The 20,454-nt window shown below is 48.4% G+C and overlaps 1 long non-coding RNA gene across 1 annotated transcript; it reads right to left on the bottom strand.

The window, feature by feature from the left end:
• Positions 1-7,870: 7,870 nt before the first annotated feature.
• On the bottom strand, positions 7,871-10,124 carry LOC129144997 (uncharacterized). The gene is made up of 3 exons (XR_008549946.1): positions 10,048-10,124; positions 9,898-9,954; positions 7,871-8,004 (listed from the first exon to the last, which is right to left on the bottom strand). It is a non-coding gene; the product is annotated as an uncharacterized LOC129144997 (long non-coding RNA).
• Between the last annotated feature and the right edge of the window lie 10,330 nt (positions 10,125-20,454).

Below are 20,454 nucleotides of genomic sequence, written 5' to 3'. Positions count from 1 at the left end.
TGAGAGGGTCGTGAGGTGTGGAGGGTCATCAGAGTCCTGGCACAGGCCAAGTCCATGTGGGGCTGAGAGAAGGGGCTGTCTCTGGCTGTGGTTCTGAATCTGGGGTGAGTGGGACTCAGGTGGGACCCCACAGTCTCTGCTCAGAGAAGCAGGTGAAGGAGCGGGAGAGAGGTGTGATGCCCAGGGACAGGGTGGCAGAGAGAACGGCAAGGTCACAACTGCTCACCTGCTGTACCTGGACCAGACCTGCGTTTCTCCTGAGGACTTTCCTCATGGGCCTGATGACAGACGAGCTGTGTGTCGGCGGGACTCCTGAGGGTCTGATGCGTGTACTCTGGCCGGTCTGAGCGGATGTGCAGACACAATGCAGACAACACAGAGATGTCAGCTGGTGGGGACCCTCACAAGCAGGTACAAGACACCGGGCTCTGGCAATCGGGCACCGAAGCCCTGCTCCCCAGCACACTCTTCTCCAGCCTAATGCTTGCCACTGCCATGCCTCACTGCCCTGGGCTATGGTGCCCGGGTGATGGGGGACAAAGAAAGAGCCTGTCGACTTCGTTCCCCGGTGTCCCTTGCTGAGATGACTCCTGATCCCTCCAGGGCCCTGATAGCTTCTCCACCCGCTGAGGAGAGAGATGTAGGGAGAGCTGCAGCCTGGACAGCTGAGGAGTGTGGGAAAAGAGGAAGGAGGGGAGGGGCTAAAGGGATCTGAAAAATGACAGCCAGTGTCCTCAGGGTCCCAGGGGCTGTGATGGTCACACACCGGGCACCAATGCAGAGGAAACGCACCCTGACTGTGCAGGGCCCAGCTGTGCCCAACACATCCCCTGTGCCTGGAGCCTGCTGGGAAGGCCCGGTGCCCAGATCCTGGAGTCTGGTTCCTTGCACTGAACCTCCTAGCACCCCCACTGACCCTCGCTGGAATTAAGATGGTTCCCCAACTTCCTCACCACAGACCAGGTTGGGGTTGCTGGCCAGGCGGTACTTAACATGGGAAGATCCTCAACACCATTTCTGGAACCTGCTTGGGTCTCTCATTTCTCCCTTGTACATGCCTTCAATGACTGTGTTCAGAGAGCAGAGGGCGTCTGTCATGCTAAGAAGGCTGCACCCCAGGGATCCTAGAAGCCACCCAGACATGTCCCAACTCTGATGAAGAGCTAAGGGCCTCATTGGCAGGAGATGCCACCCAGTCCTGCCAGCACCTGCTACTTGCTAGGCCTGCCCTGGGACTGGTCCTCTCTCTTGACGCCCTAGATGACTCTCTCCCCCACGCAGGCTTCTGGGCAGCCCAGAGGGAGACCATGTACTTACCCTGTGACTACCACTGTCCTTGCTGTTGATAGTGAGCCGTTGCTGATGAAGCTGGCACCGTTGTTCAGGCTCACTTCAACAGAGACCTTACTAAACACAGAGGGGACAGATGGGGACCACAGGTGCAGGTCAGCACAGCTCTTGGTTTCTGGTCAAACCATAGCCCACAGCTCTCCCTTCTGTGATGGCTTTGAACGTCTGGCATTCAGGGCTACTGGAGGGCAGACAGCCTGGGGAGGAGATCCCACCTCAAGTCCCATGAGGTCCATCTCAGTGATGAGGATGACCAGTGAGGGACTCTGCGTGGGGTCAGATGCTTTGTGGTCACGAGCTCAGTAACCAGGGAGGCTGTGTGGTGTCACCATCCTGACTCTTGTGTGTTTCCATTGTGCTGGCTCCGCTCTGAAGGCTGCTAGGTGTAGAGGAGCCCCCCTGGGTTCCTCATTTTCCACGTCTGTCCTCAGCAGGGGCTGCAGCACAGCAGATCCCTGAGCTCATTGGGGTAGCTCCGAGATGGGCAGGTCAGGACGATGCCCTGAAGCCTCCCAGAGCACGTCACATGCTGCCCAGCAGAGGTGGCCCCACATTCTGCATCTCCTGGGGCAAAAATGCCTGCCTGTCCCAGAGTGGCACTTACTTGGCTGGTACCTCTATCTTCATTCCCGGATACTTTATGCTGGTGTCTTCCACCTGGGTGGCTTTTTTATCTAAAGCAAATGAGACAGGAAGAAAGTCAGTGGACGTGCCCATCCACCCCTGCTCCCATCTGCCTGCCCTTGGCTGGTGCAGCTCTGCGGGGCAGATGCAGCGTCTCCTCTCTGCCCTCTCAGCTGCTGCCCGCACCAGCAAGGGCAATGATCTGAGTTGAATGGGATCCGGCTCTCCAGGGCTTAAGTTTGTGGAGTTGGCGGGAAAGCAGGCCATAAAACACAAACAAATTAAATAAATGCCAGAGAATTAAAATCGTGACATAAATGAACTGTGTTGGGACTCGGAATGGAGGGAATCAGGCAGGCACTAGGAACAAGGTGATCTCTGCTATCTTGATGAAAACTGAAATATTTTCTTTCTTTAAAAAAATTATTTATTTATTTATGCAAGCACTGGGTACAGTCAGAAGCGGGAGGGTGAGAGAATTTACAAGAGCCAGATCGGGGAACAGAACAGGCAGACAGGGCCTGCCCTGGTGGCGCTGGTGGTTTAGTGCCTCACTGTGAAGCTGTCTGCAGCTTCTGCAGTGCAGGTTCAATCCCGGTCAGCCGGCGAGTGTCCCACATGGCACAGCAGACCTCTCCTGTCGTGCCCGCTGCTCCCCTCAGCAGTGCATTTCATCAGTCTGCCTGTTCTGTTCCCCACTCTGTCTCTGGTGAATCCTCTTACCCTCCTGTACCTCTGGCTTGTACTCCAGCTCTTGTATAAATCAATCAATCAATCAATCAATCAATCAATCAATAAATCTCTAAAAAAAAAAAGAAACAGGCAGACCGATGAAATACACTGCTGAAGGTAGCAGCGGGCGAGACAGGAGAGGTCTGTCACGCCATGTGGGACCCTCACCGCCAGCTGGTGATCGAACCGGTGCTGCAGAGGCTATGGGCAGCTTCGCAGCCCAGCACTCAACTGCTGCACCAGGGGAGGCCCGAAAACTAAAATATTTATGCATTAAATGAATTCATGCTGGTATTTGTTTAAAAAAATTGCTTATCTTCTTTTGATAATTACTGAAATTAAGTGATGCTGTTTCAAGTTCTCTTTTCAATAATTCTATTTTTTAAATATATTTTCAAAATTTTTTTAAAAATTTGTTTATTTATGCATACAAGACCTGGGGTGCAGTCCAGAGATGCGGTTGGTGAGGATTCAACAGAGACAGAGTGGGGAACAGAACAGGCAGACCGAAATACACTGCTGAGGGGAGCAGTGGACGAGACAGGAGAGGTCCGCTGCATCATGTGGGTTGCTCTGTGGTCGGCGGGTATCGAACTCATGTTGCAGAGGCTGCAAATTGCTTCACAGTGTGGTGCCTAACCTCTTGCATGGTGAGGGAAGCCCTATTTTGAAATTTTCATTAGAAATAAGTTATATGTGAGGGTGCTATCCTGGAGATGAGTGTGATGAGTGAAAGCCAGGGTAAGGTCCCAGGGCAGAGTGTTCCGCCCTGTGGAAACAGCATGTGTCAAGGCCCTGAGGCAGCACTACCTGACTCCTTGCAAAAGTAACGTGAAAGGTGGGACAGAACTCTTTGTCCTGGAGTTTGGGTTTTATTCTAAACACAATGAGTCTGTTGAGGGGTGACCCATCTCAGCACATGCTGTAGACATTGAAGAAATAAGATCTACCCTGGACTGAATATGGGAATAAAAGCCAAGAGGGATCAAGGATGACATGCAGGTTTTGACCAGTTTAACTGGGTGATGGTGATGCTATGTACAGACACAGGGAATTTCTGAGAAGGGGTTAGTGATTTTCTTCCTTTGCTTTTATTTACTGTTATTTTATTTGAGCATGGCTGTCACAAGACTCAAAAGAGCACCCTGAATTATAGTTGTGGATCCTGCTTATTTCTGAGTTCCAATTCTTTCCACCCCTGAATTGTGGGCAAGTGGTGAAGGCACAGTCTGATTTACCCCTCCACACACCCTGGTCAGCTCCGCAGGGTCCCATACTTCCCATCTGGGATTCAGAATCAAGGGCCACATGCTTTCCACCACAGTGATTCCATAAGACAATCCTTACCCTGGCCTTCTGTTTAATTGGACTTCTAATGACCCTCATGGAAACATTATCTCTGCACTTATAGACAGATGCAGGCTGATATGTGCCCCCCTGTAGCATCAAGATGTTGGGCAAAATGTTCAGCTGACCCTGCTTCATGTGCTAATAGGCCTCTTTTGAGAATCAGGATATTGCATGTAGAGCCCTGAGAACACTCGCCACTGAGCATGCATTTCTTCTCTATGATGGAGTTCTCAGTCCCTACACCACTCTTGAGAAATATAGAACAAAGGAAATTTAATTCCCTGAGGCCAGCTATACACTGTGAATTTGGGTGTGGCAGTGGCACTCCCTGCTCTCTTCTCTGCACCCTTGGCAGCAAGGAGAGATGGTCTAGGAGTGCACAGAGGGAGAGGAGTTGCTCTGGATTTATCACGATTCTGCAATAGGCATTCACTTAATATCACATCAAATGAAATGACATTTTCAAGAGGCTACTGAGAAATCTCAGGAAATCCAATTGCACCCCAGACACTCTGTAGGGATGATCACACCCACCTCAGCACCAGGGAAGGGCACCGGCCTCTCCTAGCTGTGTGCTCCCTCAGCCCACTCCTCCATCATGTAGATACACCTGATGTGCGAGTATCGCCAGATAATGGCTTCCATATGTCATAGAGCTTAGTTAGTGCAGCTGTTTTATAGCTCCCATTTTACAGTAGAGAAAATAGAGCAAGAAGGGAACTTTCACATGGTCAAGGGCACACAGTAATGTGTGCCTGTGCCACATCTCAGGACCTGGATCTGGTGCTTGGCCTCTTCTCTCAGTCGAAGGTGCATATACCCTCCTGGGAAAGCTACCAGTGCACCTGGCATGTACTCAGAGCCCAGGACTGCTATAAGTTCTACCTGGCCGACTCGTGAGATTGGGGTCCTTGTCTCTCAGGGAAAGTGAGAGATGAGGAAAGCTCAGGGGACTCAACTTGAGGAAAGACCCTCCTCACAGGGAGCAGCCCTGACCCCAGACCTTTTTGTGGCTCTGGGGATGGATGGATCCCACTCACGCCCCTCCTTCCACTCTCGGCGCTGCCTCTAACCTCACAGCACCCATAGGGAATGGGCATCGAGTGTTTTGAGGGATGGTGGCTGAGGAAGACAGTGTCTGTGGGAAATTTGGTACTTGCACAAATCAAGGGAGGGACTTAGCAAAAAATATGGTGTCACTTATCTGAAATCTGCAAAGAACTTCTTTTTTGTTTTTGGTGTTATGAAAACCTCTTCCGAAGACACTTACATCGTAATTTTCTGCCAGGACAAGATCCAATGATATGTGTAAGGAGGGCTGAGCTCTGTTGTCTACTGAACTCATACTATGGAAGTGTGCCCCCAAAATGGAGCCCCCAAGGGACTCCTGCAGGAGGCAGCTTTTCTGAACCAACATCTGGGTGTCTCCTGAGGCTCACCTGGTGTTTCTGAGGGGCCACTGTGAGGAGGCTGGCGGAGCTCTTGGGCACTCTCCCCACAGCTGCTAACCAGCACAGCCCATTCAAGCCTCCACCTGGTCCCAACTATGAATAAACCCATCTTGGGTCTCCAACCTTTAAGTCCTGAGGCTCCCTAAGGGGTGCAGGCAGTGCTTTCCAGCCTCCACCAGACCACCATCATAAAGGAGAGTGGAGCAAGACAGTGCAGGCTGCACCACTCTGCCTCTTGCCTGAAGTGAGCAGACTGGTCTGGCTGCTTGTGAAATGATATTACATTTGGTGGTTTGTTTCTCTTCCCTGTCTTTTTGAGTGCCTATGGCAGACTGAGGAGCTGAGGAATAAGGTGGGACACCGGTAAGACAAGCAAGGAGCAGCTGATCTTGTACCAAAGAATACCCCTTCCCTTAGCTGTGAGGCAGATCCCTGAACATGATTGTTCTTCCACCTCTTACTGATCCTCTGGGGCTGCCTTACTTCCCTGCCCAGGTATTCATGGAAAGCTCTTCCTTCTGCTGTGTGGGGAGTGACTTGCTAAGGGACATCCGTCCTACCCCTTTATTGGACACTGGGGATCCCCTCCCCTGGAACAAATACCAGGGGACACAGTGATGGCAGCTGTGGGTTTGGCTGCAGGGATTTACACAAGATGCAGGGAAGGCCTTCTTGCTGTATGTCAAGGTCATTATTCTCCACTGGTGCCTCAGTCTCATGTCTAGCTAATTCCAGTGCCCTGAGCTTGATTTGCCCAGTTGATACAGTCAATTAATGGAGGAACCAGTCAGTCCTAGAATTGCCAGCACCACCTTGAACTTGGCAGTTTGGATTTCTCTTGGATCAAGCCCTCCTCCAGCCATTATTAGTGTGATGGTTGTAAATTCTATGCTTTGAAGAAAAAAGACTCTAGGGCTGTGGGCAAAAGTGTGCCTGCTGATTAATTTTGTAGGCCTTCAAGTGTCTTCAAAAACAATGGGATTCCATGTTTGACTATCAGTACATTTCCCCTTAAATTTCAGATAAAATTCTTTTCTGGAAAATAGAACACCTGTCATTGTTGCGTTTGTGGTTTTGCATGTCAGTACGTCTGGGGATGGAGCGACTGTCCTCAGAGGCAGGCTCTCTCAGGGACCCATGCCCTGCCTGCCCTCCTCACACCACAGCCAGTCATCCTTGGACTTAGATGGCCCACTCGTCTTGCTGATGTCCCTTTGTGGCCCCTGAGCATACCTGCTGGCAGTGTCCCTGTCCTAACAAGGGCCTGAACCACAAGGAGCAGGGGGAGTGCAGAGTCTTTGAAACAGAGAGAGCAGGAACGTCAGCTGAGTGTCCTGTGCTAAGAAATCAAGCATGTGGTACACTCAGGTGGGCTGATGTCCCGAAGCCTCAGGCACTTTCTCACACAGAGTGGCTCAGTGCAGCTTCTCTACCCACTTCTGCCAGGCTGCACCCTCACTGCTCACTCTTCAGCAAGGCCTGCCCCCCATGACAAGGCTGCATATTGAACCTGGAAAGAGCAGTTGGGGTATCTCTGCCCACCTCCTCATCCCCACATGCAGTCTGGCACAGCCTCTTTGGGAGAAAATCCACTTCTTGGCCCCCTTTGAATCTGTTCTCTCCTATTGTGGCTATTCTAATTCTGCTTCACCCCAGGGAAGTTCTCTAAATTGCCTGCAGAGAGGTCCAAAACAGGACAGGCCCTGGGGTAGGGACTGTGTCCTGACTTATTAGGAAGTATCTGTATATCAATCAAGGACACCAAGGAAAGAGGTTTGGCTTTGCATACTTTGAAAGGGTGGACAATCTAATGTTCCATGTGCCCTCGTTTATTAAAAATGCCCTTTGGAAGTGTACGTAGATGGGAGGTAAGCATATAGGATCATCTATTCATGGTGGTTATATTTGGTAGAGTAAAATGGGACAAGTGGAGAGCAGCTGCCACCAGGATGCGGGGGCCTGAGGAATGGCTGTGATGGTGTGTGTCCTCATGGGGTCTGCATTATGCAGGGGTGTGTGTGCATCTGTGAGACTCACACATAATATACCTGCGATGTGATGATGTGTGCACTTCAAAAAGACAACTCAGGAAAATTGGTCCCTTGTAAGCAATATGACAAAGTGACATAAACAAAATGACAAAGTTGGGGGTAGAATAGCCTGAGGACTCTAATTTACTTAGAAAACCTTCAAAATAAGACGGATTATTGGAGTCAGAGAAAGAGAGAGGGAGCTAGATAGATAAGTGATAATCGGTTAGCTGTTAATGGAGAAATCCAGTTAGAGGATCTCCTAGTAGAATTGGTTCCATTTGCTGCAGGTTTGGAAACATGCATAATGAAAGATTGAAAGACAATCAGTTTGAATGAGAAAAGCAAGCCTTACTTACAGTTAAGCAGTAGTCATAGTATTACTGCCTGACCAGTGAAGAATGAGAACAATCTGGGCAGAGCCAGAGGGGCCAGGTGACCAGGAGCTGCTTCTTTTGTCAGTTGACCTGAGAGAAAGATCCCAAAGGAGGACTGGTTGACTGAACCCAGTAAAGTAGAAAAGGGCTTGCAGGAAGTGTAGCCCCGGGCCCCAGCCTCTGGGTCCGCAGGGTGAGGGAAGAGGGCATATCTGCAGGGCCTTCGTGTCCATCTGCGGGTCTCACCATCCAGCCAGCTGGGATTAGGGAAATGGTCTCCTCATCCCCATGGTGCCCTGCGGGAGGGTGGGCTGGAGCCAGGGAGGGAGCAGAAGACTCTGCCTGGACTCTGAGGTGTCCTGTGGGGTTGAGGAGGGTGAGCCCAGATGGTTTAACACCTGTACCCCAGGGTTCCCTGGCCACTATTTATCTCAGTTGACTCCTCCTGTTTTGGGGAGTGTAGGTGTCTGCCTTGAACTTTACCACAAATGACTGTGACGCTGGGTGGCAGCAGTTGACTAGAGGACAGTTTACAAGGACAGAGCAGGGTTTGCTGGGCCAGGCTGCCAGGGAGTGTGGGGAGGGCTCCTGTCACCTTGGCTGGGTACGATTGGTCTCCGCACCTGTCTGTGTGTTCACATGCTGCTCAGACACTCCTGCCTGGGTGTCTCCCTGGACATGCCCAGAGAAACCAGGCTGCCAGTTGCCTGCACGGGTGGGGACTTAAAACAAGGAAAGACCCATGTGTGCTGTGGGTGGTGGGGCAAGTGTGTTTCTAACACAGCCCACTTGAGGCACTGCAGGTTACAGGTTCAGAGAAGTCAGGATGAGTCCAGAGACTCTTCCATCCTGGAAGCTCTGTAGCCACACCCTCCCCGCCTGGGCAAGCATGGGCAGAGGAGCCATGGTCAGTCATGGGAATATGAGCGCCACGACTCTTCCTTAAGTCTGCCTGCTTCTATTCTGAGCTGGTCCCTTCACAGTCCACTGGCCTCCCCTCTCTCACGGAGCGGAGAGTGGGTATTGATCTTTCTGCCTCTTGGAGACAACAGAGGAGCTGGCAGATCTGGGTCCCTTGCTCCCTGGGGCTGGCCTCGGGCAGCAGAGCTCAGCTGGAGCAGCCTTCTGTCTGACCCGGGTGGAGGTGCTCCAGCCTTCCCGGCAAGGACACAGAGGCAGAGCCAGCTGTCTGGGTCAGGATGTGGTAGGTCAGGCCGTGTGCTGTTCCCGGGAAGGGCGTGCTTACCCGTGGGCCTCCTCTGTCTGCTCCAGGGCTGCGGCAGCACAACCTGCACTCACAGGCCCTTACAGAGAGAGGCCTTGTAGCCTAAGGGAAGTGCCTGGACCTCCTCACTGTAGTGCTGCGGGACCCTCTGGGAGAGCAGACATCCTCGTCTAGGTCGAGCTCTCAGGAGAGGCCTTCCTATTAACCCTGAAGCTGATGCCAGCTGGGAGTGTTTGCGTGGAGGGATGTTGGTCACTTTATGCCCGTATTAAGACACTGGACTTTGAACTTTTTCTTCATACACTGAAATCATCATTTCCTCTTCTTCATTTGGCTGATGGGAGGAATACACTGATATTTCAACTCTATATCAGCCCTGTGCTTCTGGGGTGATCCCAAATTGGCTCAGAAGTATTCTACTTGTCAGAAGATCTTGGGTTTCATTGCTACTATATTATTTTTTCCTCATTTTTAATTACACCTCTTATTTTGTGATTAATAAAAGAATTATACAATCTTATTGTGCTAATCACTTCAAGTTTTATATGTCAAACCATTATGTGATATACCTTCACCTTACATAGAACTGTATGTCAACTCTAGCTCATGAATACTGGGAATAAAGAGCATTTACACATATGTATTTATATCACACATTTAAACTGCACAGTACACTACATCCTCACACACATCCAAGCACAATGTCAAACACACACAAGCACACATGCCTCTGTTTAAAAAAGAGACCCAGCTCTTACCTCCCACACAGTAACCGGTCGGTTCCACATAAGCTCAATGCAGGACTTAGCTGGGAGCTGGAACAGAGAGTGGTTCGGGTCAGGAAAAGTGAAGAGTGGGCATGGTAAGAACCTCCTCATCCCACCCCCAAACCATCCCTCCTCTCTCACTGAGTCAGCGATGTTCCTGAGATCATAGAATCCGCTGTCCACACCAACCACGTGCTCCTCGCTGTCTGCAATTGCCAGGAGCTACAAGGAAAAGCAGAAGGCTTGGACCCACAGCAGGAGTGAGGGGCCAGCAGGACCCCATCCCAGACCTCAGGTTCAGGCTTCTTGCCATGTAAGACTCAGCACCTTACCCAGCCCAACTTTCTAGAATGGAAAGTTCTACCTATTCCCCAGGTCTGTGGGCTCATACAACACCGTTACTCATTTTGTAGTGTTCATATGTTGTCCAGATATTTGGGGTGGGTTAGAGAACCATCCTCTGGATGGCCCTGCCCAAGCTTCCACAATGAGACTTCTCAGTTGACTCCTGTTCTGAATTACTTAGTTTTTCATGTAGTTGTTGACACCCACAGTGTAAACAGTCCCTCCCAGTTGTCAAGGCCGCTGAGCCGAAGACAATGAACGTGTTAAGTGTAAATCACTAAACATTGGACCAAAGGCTGGAAAAGGTGGGCTGGACTCACTTCATTCTTGGTAGCCTGAAAGGACTCTGGCCAAAGTGCTCCATCAATTAGGGAGACAACCATGGAGTGCACTTTCTTTTCTGTGGGAGAAGCAGGAGGTCCTGGTCAGTAAAGGCGCCCAGAGTGACCTGCCACAGGTGTGAAGGCCATGCACTGCCGCCAGCTTCCTCTCCTGGGAGAGGCTGCCGGACCCCAGCACCCCCGTTCCTGAGCACCTAGAGGGCTATGGAGCAGCCGCTGGAGGGAGAAGACCACTTAGCCAACCCACTTTACAGAGGAGGAGACTGAGCCTGGCTGAGGACTTTCCTTCCTGGATTCTCACTGCTACAGATGGCAGATCCTGTTTCCTGAGGGCGAGTCCAGCTAATTCAATGGGCAAGTTCATGCCTTTCCCAAGAGCAATGAGGAAGCAGCCTCACCGACAAAACATATGTCCTCGGGCTCAGAGGAGGTTGGGGCACTACTCTGGCCCCTTAGGGCCAGTCAGTGAGAAACCAGGGGCAGAGATATTTGGGGAGTGGACTTTGAGTCCATATGTAAGCCTTTCCCCACAGTCTCCCGCTTTCATCTTTTGTGCCTGAAGCATCCACCCTACAGACTCAATCCCAACGGAGAGGGTGCTGGGCTGACACAGCTGCTAGCCCTGGGGACACATGGGCCAGGAGGAGCATCAGCAGCGGGAGATGATGAAGGGGAAGGAGGCAGCTCCAGCCATGGGAAAGCGGCAGTGTGGTCAGCAAGGGGAAAATCAAGCTCTCTTCTTCCATAAGCAGACTCTTGTCTTCCTGAGGTGCCCCCTGGCCTTTCTCCCTTTTCCACAAGTTCAATGTGGGTCAGGTGCCTCATACTTAATAAACACCAAGAAGGTATACTCAGGACCCCACAAGTCTCAGAATCATCCGGGGGGCTGGATTTCCCCCTTAGTGCATAGATGAAGAGCCTGTGGTACAGAGAGCAGAAAATGTGCTCAAAAGTCAACTAACAAGTGGGATTCACCAGACCCGCTAAGCCCCTGGCCTGACCCTAAGGAAGTCAGCAAGGGTTTACATGTTGCGCACATTTTCAATCTGCTAATATCTGCAACAAAATGAAAGCATGTCACAGGAGGGCCAAGAGGTGACCCACTGGTTCTCTGAAAACTCTATAAAGCAGAATGAATTCCTAGCTCTAGCTGTCTGTGCCTTTTAAAATGCTGCCTCCCTGTGGGTGGTTCCTGCAGGCATTGTTCTGAAGCTGGGTAAGACCTTCACAGACTTCTTTCCTGAAGAATATTTTAAAAATATTGAGGTAGAAAGGGGTTGCCCGTTAATAAGCAGCTCCAAGTTATCTTTGTGCATTCTGTACCATGCAGAGCTGCCTGGAAGGGGGAAGACACAGAAGTTTAGCTCTGTCACGGCCCTTCTGCCATGTGGGTTTGAAATTGCTAGTTTTCGTTCAGCCTTCCTCTGTCCTGACCTGTGATCATAGAGTGAGGGCGGTGGATGCTGTTTGGTGGTTCCCTGAATATGACCTGGCTTTCTCTGTCTCATATATATCTCAGGCACATAGACCACAGCAGACGTCATGAAGGACCTGCCATAACCATCCATGTGCAAATATGAACTTGAGATTCACAGTGGGACTGCCAGTACTGCGAGCACCTAAGGGATCCTCTACTGGGCATGTTACCTTCCAACAGGCAAGGCTGAGTTTGGAAAAGGTCAACCTGCTAATACTCCTGCCCTGTCCCATCCTCCCTGCCACGGATCCCTGAGGGTGACTCAGAACCCACAGCCTCCTTCCCTTCCAGATTGAATCTGTTACAGGGCAGGGAGAGGGGCAGCCCAGACTCTGCAAACCTGCCTGCTCTTAAATAGATTCTGCCATCCACCGCATCAACACAAAACATATGAGACTTTAATGGGAAGGAACTTTAATACAACTGTTATAGAGCAGCCTAGGACATCCTTTTCCCCCTAACACAACTAGGAAACAATACAGGAAAGGCAAAGAACCTAGTTTCTAAATCAAGTACCCAAAGTTACCCGTCCCCTCGTGGGTAAAACTCCATCCAAATGGGAGTGGCCTAGAGCAAGGCCCCAAAGCCTGCCACAAGTCTAAAGCATCTTCCAGCGGGAACCCACAGAAAAGGGTCAGAAACAACCAGACAAGCCCGGAAGGAAAAGAGCAAAATCAAAAGCAAGATAAAAGCTGCCAGTGTCACCTCCCCATGGGTCTCACCCACATCTGTGTCACCCAGTCCACGACCAAAAGACAAGCGCAGTTTCGTCACGTGTCTCTAGGCTCCATGTGCCTCCTCCAGGTCTCCTTCTGGCTCTCCATTCTGCTTCCTTCCTTCCTCAGACTCCTCTGCAGCTTCTTCTTTCCCTGCTCAGCAGCACCCTCCTTTTGGGTGGGGCAGGAAACCTGAATCTCCCCCTTTCCTGGGGACCACTCTGTTACAGTTCCAAAGGAAGCAGCAAAGCTGCTTTGTTAAAGTGCTGAACTCCTGGACTTCATGTGCTTCTGAAGGAAAAGACTAAAGGCAGGGGAGGGGGCTCTGAGTGCTCTCCATGCAGGCGGGAAAGCAGTGACTTGCAGATGGCTACAGTTTTGTAACCTATCAGCTGCTGCTAAAATGGATAACAGGGTGGGAGTGGGACACAGGGTGGGGGGGTGGGGGGATGGACAATTAGGATCAGCCTACTCCAAACTGATGGTGTGAGCTGGCACAGCAAGGTTGATGAGAGATGGATCTTGAAGGCTGGTTTTTCACCCCAGGCAGAAGAGACATTGCAGTAGGTTGAGGTCTAAGAATCCCAGTCCAGACCTGACCAGCTCAGCCCTGGAAGGGAGGAGACCAGGACACAAACCAGGCCCACATAACCCTCCTCCTGCCACAGTTAGGAAGATTTCTGTTTTGTTGACAGCATCCCTAAGTATGCTGGGACCTCAGCCTTACCTAGTCTCCGGCTCATGACCCACCTTGTCGCTGCCCCTGGAGCAAAACTCATAGCACTGCTCATGAAAGTGATGCTAGGCTATTGGCATGATCAACAAACCCTCTTGCTCTTAAAATAACACTCCCAAACTGCTGGGAGCCATGGTACTCATGTCGTCTGACTGTTTTAGGACAGGGAGAGGGGCAGCCCAAACCCTTGTGGACTCCACCCCCACCCCAGGCCAAAGCCAAAGACACTGGAAACTCCAAACCCCGCAAACCTGCCTACTCTAAATGGGTTCTGCCATCCGCCGCATCAACACAAAACATATAAAACTTTAATGGGAAGGAACTTTAATAAAACTAGAAAACAATACAGGTAAGGCAAAGAGTCTAGTTTCTAAATGAAGCACCCAAAGTTACCCATCCCCTCGTGGGTAAAAGTCCATCTGTAACAGGGTGGTCCCCAGGAAAAGGGGGAGGTTCCCTGCCCCTCCCAAGGGAGGGTGGAGCTGAGCAGGAAGAGGAGAAGCTGCAGAAGAGACTGAGGAAGGAAGCAGGATGGAGCCAGGAGACCTGGAGGAGGCACATGGAGCCTAGAGACACGTGAAGAAGCTGCGCTTGTCTTTTGGTCGTGGACGGGGTGACACAGATGTGGGTGAGACCCATGGGGAGGTGACAATGGCAGCTTTTATCTTGATGTTGATTTTGCTCTTTTCCTTCCGGGCTTGTCCAGTTGTTTGTGACCCTTTTCTGTGGGTCTCCACTGGAAGATGCTTTAGACTTGTGGCAGGCCTTGGGGCCTTGCTCTGGGCCAATCCCATATGGATGGACTTTTACCCACGAGGGGACGGGTAACTCTGGATGCTTCATTTAGAAACTAGACTCTTTGCCTTTCCTGTATTGTTTCCTAGTTTTATTAAAGTTCCTTCCCATTAAAGTCTCATGTGTTTTGTGTTGATGTGGCGGATGGCAGAACCCATTTAGAATAGGCAGGTTTGCGGGGCTTGGGCTGCCCCTCTCCCTGTCCTATAACAGATTTGGCGTCCAACGTGATTTAGGACAGAGCCATCCGTGGTTAGTCAGCCCCATGGGAAATTGGGCTTCCCTATGGCACTGGCTACCACAAGCGCAAATGTGATTTTTGGTTTCTCCGGTGTGTTTGTTTCATATAACAGATTTGCTGTTGAAAAACTGGCTTGGGCTTTGTGAAGATTCTGTGTGTCTGTATGTAATTTGTTTGTAGTGACTTGCTAAGACATTTGATTTTGTGGAAATTGTTCTGTGCCAGTTTTACTCAAAAGATTAGGCAGTACATTGGACCATGTGGCCAGATCAAAGATGGCGTCTGAGGCCACTTGGAACTTTTTTTTTCTTTCTTTTTGTAATCTCTGCTGTCTCATTAGCATTTCTAAAGGCAATAATGGTTCTTCAGTGGTATGTTGCTTTGTCTTTGGCTACTTCCTGCTCTCTGCCTGATGGATTTTGCAAGCCAATTGTGGAGCAGTGGTGTTCAAATTAGCAAATGTATGCCTGGGTGTTAAGGAAAGAGTAGCCTTAAGCAGTAACTGGTAATTGCTGGTAGCCTTGATGGATTCTTGGAGATAACTTGAATTTTTGCAAAGTCTGGATCAGAAAAATTAACAAGATTTTGTCTGAGTCTGAAAGGATTTTGCTGTGAATTTTGTCTACACAATTTGTTTTGGGCATGTTTGCCATTTTGAATACTGGATTTGTTCAATTGCTGGTGTAAGACAAGATTCTAAGTTTCTGCTTCCTACTGAGGAAGGTCTGTTATGGAAAGCACTCTTTAGGGTGCATCATGTAACTGTACCAGGTTTTCATACCTGTGTTGTTGTTGCCCCTCCCTAGTGTGGGGGAGGTGTAATCTGTGCTTAGATGTTTAATCTGCTCTTTCAGCTTCTGTCCCAGAGTGGCTTACAGAAGTAAGGAGATGACTCCTTTTAATTGAAAGTTAATTACTGATATTTTGATTTTGCTTTTTCATGTTCTATTCCAGGAAACCCAAGGAGTGCCTGCTTGGTGGCTAACAAGAGATGACTCCTTTTGCTTAAAAGTTAACTGTTACTTTTATTCTTTCAGTTGCTGTACAGAATACCCCAGGATTGACTTCTAATAAAAAGTCTTCAACACTGAAAACCCTAAGGTGATAAACAAGGTCATGTAACTCCTGTGATTAATAAAACTTTTCCTTCCTATTTCCAAAGTCTTAGGTTTGCAGGATGACAACTGGAAATTTTTCTGCCAGCAACACTCCACATTTTTTTTGGACTTTGATATTTTTTTTTCTGAGCCTATGGAGTAAAACTGCAGTTACATAACATATTCTACATGGCATAACTAAAAAAAAAAAAAAAAAAAAAACTGTCTTTGTCTATATGTTGTATGTCTGTATGTCCTTGTGTCTAACTGTCTTGACCTCCAGTGATCGACGAATTGAAATACATGGTGCCCATAGACGTTGGAAAGGAAAAAAAAAAAAAGAGTCTCCAGTTATGAGAAAAACAAAAAGTTATGGTTTGATTGTCAACGTTGTGCTACTGAACTAAGCCGGTGCCTTCATAGAGATTGAACATTGTTGTTTCTGTTATTTTTCTGATATTTATGGCAAAGCTTCCCAGAAATCTAAATTCAAGTACAAATTTGGTAGCCTGTCATTTGGCTGATGCAAGGAAATTTTGTGGAACCTCAGTAGAGCTCCTGAGACACTCCACGAAGTTTCTCCTTTTCCTCCTGGGAAGGCATTACATGAATTTGTTTTATTTGGCTTTTACCTAATGACGTAAAACTGGAAGGGAAGCATTGTCACTTGGGAAAATGGTAAAACTTTGATATGTACAAAATGTTAACAGTAGTATCTGGTATGTATGTAAATTGTCAATGGTGATTGTCACCTTGTAATATTGTATAATTCAATTGTTTCACACCTACAGAAATTGTTTCCGGAAATATAGGGAGAAAAGGTCTCAACGGATTCCTATTGATGGAACTGTTGAGAGGAAAAAACTTTCCTACAAAGAATTGAATAGACCTGGAAATACACCTGACATTTACTAAGGTTTCTTTGACATAATACTGGAAATTTTTTTATGCATTCTGTCCTGAATCCACGAAGTTTTTGTTTTGTTTTGTTTTGTTTTGAGTAACCAGGATCTGCAGAAAGGTTGCAATTTTTTTTTCCAACAAAGCTAACTTGTGTTTGCATTTTCTCTCCCCTTGATACCAACACGGCATAAAAATAGTGGTAGTAATCTTTTACTACTTATCTCAGAGTCTGTTTTTGCATAACTTCCATAGGGATTTTGTTTAAACTAAAAAAAATTGGACATAAGTTTCATTGTGTGGCTTTGTGTGGAGCTCTTCCAGAAAGTTGAAACAGAGCTGAACCAAGAAGAGGAGAACCTGTATGCCTTGTTTGTAGGGTTCCAGAGACCTCCAAAGAAGGTGAGGAAGCTTGCCTCCATTGGCAGGACTGGACAACCCGGCCAACGAAAATGCCCTGGTACCCTCGAGAAGAGGAAAGCCCAGGTGGAGTCTGATGAGACCAACTTTATACCTGAAGCATACATCGACTGGATGCCACCGGTTCGCTCTGATCCTGTATGGAGTATTTCAACAAAGCCAACTAAAAATTGCTGTTAGTTATTTCTGCCCTGTGATTTTATGCAAAAATAGAAAAAATGGTTTAAAAGTAAATTTAATTTGCAAACTTTTCTATGCTGTTAAAGTTTGGAATCAAGGTTGAGAGAATTCATTTTTGCATAAGTTGAACCATTTTAACATTTTTTTCCCTGTGATTTTGATATATTTTCTGTCTTGTTTTAGCTAACGCTCCAATTTTTTTTTCTTTTGGCTGGTATAATGGACTATTTTTCAGAATGGAAAACTGTCATACTGGACATTCATAGACAATGCTGCTGACTAATTGTTGCTTCTCTTACACACATTGTAACCCTAAAAAAGACTGTCTCCTAAGACTACACCCTGAGATTGTGCCACCATAGATATGGTAGAATAAAAATTAAAAGGGGGGATTGTAACAGGGTGGTCCCCAGGAAAGGGGGAGGTTCCCTGCCCCTCCCAAGGGAGGGTGGAGCTGAGCAGGAAGAGGAGAAGCTGCAGAAGAGACTGAGGAAGGAAGCAGGATGGAGCCAGGAGACCTGGAGGAGGCACATGGAGCCTAGAGACACGTGAAGAAGCTGCGCTTGTCTTTTGGTCGTGGACGGGGTGACACAGATGTGGGTGAGACCCATGGGGAGGTGACAATGGCAGCTTTTATCTTGATGTTGATTTTGCTCTTTTCCTTCCGGGCTTGTCCAGTTGTTTGTGACCCTTTTCTGTGGGTCTCCACTGGAAGATGCTTTAGACTTGTGGCAGGCCTTGGGGCCTTGCTCTGGGCCAATCCCATATGGATGGACTTTTACCCACGAGGGGACGGGTAACTCTGGATGCTTCATTTAGAAACTAGACTCTTTGCCTTACCTGTGTTGTTTCCTAGTTTAATTAAAGTTCCTTCCCATTAAAGTCTCCTATGTTTTGTGTTGATGCGGCAGATGGCAGAACCCATTTAGAATAGGCAGGTTTGTGGGGCTTGGGCTGCCCCTCTCCCTGTCCTATAACACATCCATATGGGAATGGCGCAGAGCAAGGCCCCAAAGCCTGCCACAAGTCTAAAGCATCTTCCAGTGGGGACCCACAGAAAAGGGTCAGAAACAACCGGACAAGCCCGGAAGGAAAAGAGCAAAATCAACATCAAGATAAAAGCTGCCATTGTCACCTCCCCACGGGTCTCACCCACATCTGTGTCACCCAGTCCACGAACAAAAGACAAGTGCAGTTTCTTCACATGTCTCCTGGCTCCATTCTGCTTCCTTCCTCAGTCTCCTCTGCAGCTTCTCCTCTTCCTGCTCAGCTCCATCCTCCCTTGGGTGGGGCAGGGAACCTCCCCCTTTCCTGGGGACCACCCTGTTACATGACAAGGGTCTGGGCATGGGGCAGATTCCTGAAAAGTCAGGAATCTCGTTAGCTGACTCCTGCTAGATTCTCCTCATTTGTTTATGGCTAGTTTCTACCATTGTTAAAATACACATTTAAAAGTAAAACTGCAAATGCTGTTTGATCAATTATTGAATAACCAATTTGATGGCAAATGGCACTGCATGATACAAATATTACATTTTTTATAAAATTAGTAATTCTCTGCCAAAAGGCAGTAATTCAACATTTGGCCTTACATTAACAAGTGAAAAAACTTCTGGGAACAAAAGGCTGTAAACATCCCTTGGCCAAGTCTTTAATATGGAGATGTGGTATTTTGAGGCAAGGGCTAAAAGGAGAAGGAAATTCTTTTACTTTAAAGTTAAAGATAAAGTTAAAGACAGCAGTTGAGTGGCGGGCACGAGCCATGCTCCCAGTAGGAGGAAATTCCTGATAAGCCAGGAGACCCCATAGGCGACCCCTGCTAAATTCTTCCTGTTTGTTTAGGGCTGATTCCCCTGGAGGTGACAATTGGTACGGTAGATGTTAGAGCATGCATTCAAGAATAAGTCAACAACAATTTTGTGACTGGTTGAGCTAATTACCACGGCAGCACAAATAATGCACTTAAAAATAGTCAATGTTACAACTACTGATATGTCACATATTAACCATTCTGGGAACTAAACACTATAATCATCTGAGTCCTGCCTCCGACGAAATATTTGTAGTTCCTTGAAACAACAATCAGCAATCTTACAGAAAAAAGGAATTTTCCCTTGATCGTAAAGTTAGATACGGAAACTAGGCTGACGAGATAAGTATAGGAGTAATAGGAAGAAAAACTCTTTTGTTAGGTTAGGAAAATTCCTCCCTTAATTGAGAGCTTGGGGCTAGAGAAAAGTCAATGCATCTTCCTTCCCCCAGGGAACTTCCTGTGCTTTGTTTCCCCTAGCCCTTAGTTAATCGTTCGCTATGGCAAACATAGAGATGTTAGTTTCAGTCACATAAGTTTTTTGCTAGTAATAAAATGACTTTAAGGTAAATGACAACTCTGAGAACACTTTTGTTTACCAACTGTGCCTTCTTTAAAACAAAGAATAATAAATGTCACGACCTCTGCAGGAGGGCAAATAGACCCTTGGCTGTTGTTGAGAAAGATGTGATGATTGTTATCTTCCTGCCTTAACATAGGCTTATGCACGCTCACGGTTTGCTTGACATGTATAAAGAGCTGCGGAGACCCTCAGCAGGATGATGTCTGCACCCTGATCGAGCATTTGCGTCTTCTCACTCCGCCTCCCGCTAATCCCTCAGATTCATCCACCCGTGTCATCCTCACGGGAACCCCTGACACCACAGTTTGCCGAGGCTGGTCCGCGGCACCGAACCCTAGGAACTACTGCAAAAGGGTGGTCCCCAGGAAAGGGGGAGGTTCCCTGCCCCACCCAAGGGAGGGTGGAGCTGAGCAGGAAGAGGAGAAGCGGAGAAGAGACTGAGGAAGGAAGCAGGATGGAGCCAGGAGACCTGGAGGAGGCGCATGGAGCCTAGAGACATGTGAAGAAACTGAGCTTGTCTTTTGGTCGTGGACTTGGTGACACAGATGTGGGTGAGACCCGTGGGGAGGTGACCATGGCAGCTTTTATCTGGATGTTGATTTTGCTCTTTTCCTTCCGGGCTTGTCCGGTTGTTTGTGACCCTTTTCTGTGGGTCCCCACTGGAAGATGTTTTAGACTTGTGGCAGGCTTTGGGGCCTTGCTCTGGGCCGACCCCATATGGATGGAGTTTTACCCACGAGGGGATGGGTAACTTTGGGTGCTTCATTTAGAAACTAGACTCTTTGCCTTACCTGTATTGTTTCCTAGTTTTTATTAAAGTTCCTTCCCATTAAAGTGTCATATGTTTTGTGTTGATGTGGCGGATGGCAGAACCCATTTAGAATAGGCAGGTTTGCGGGGTTTGGGC

This window comes from Talpa occidentalis, unplaced genomic scaffold (genome assembly GCF_014898055.3).
Source record: "Talpa occidentalis isolate TD23 unplaced genomic scaffold, MPIMG_talOcc4v2.1 talOcc4.8, whole genome shotgun sequence".
Taxonomy (NCBI): domain Eukaryota; kingdom Metazoa; phylum Chordata; class Mammalia; order Eulipotyphla; family Talpidae; genus Talpa; species Talpa occidentalis.
Note: the sequence above shows the minus strand (reverse complement) of the source record. Positions and strands in the feature narration are given on the sequence as shown.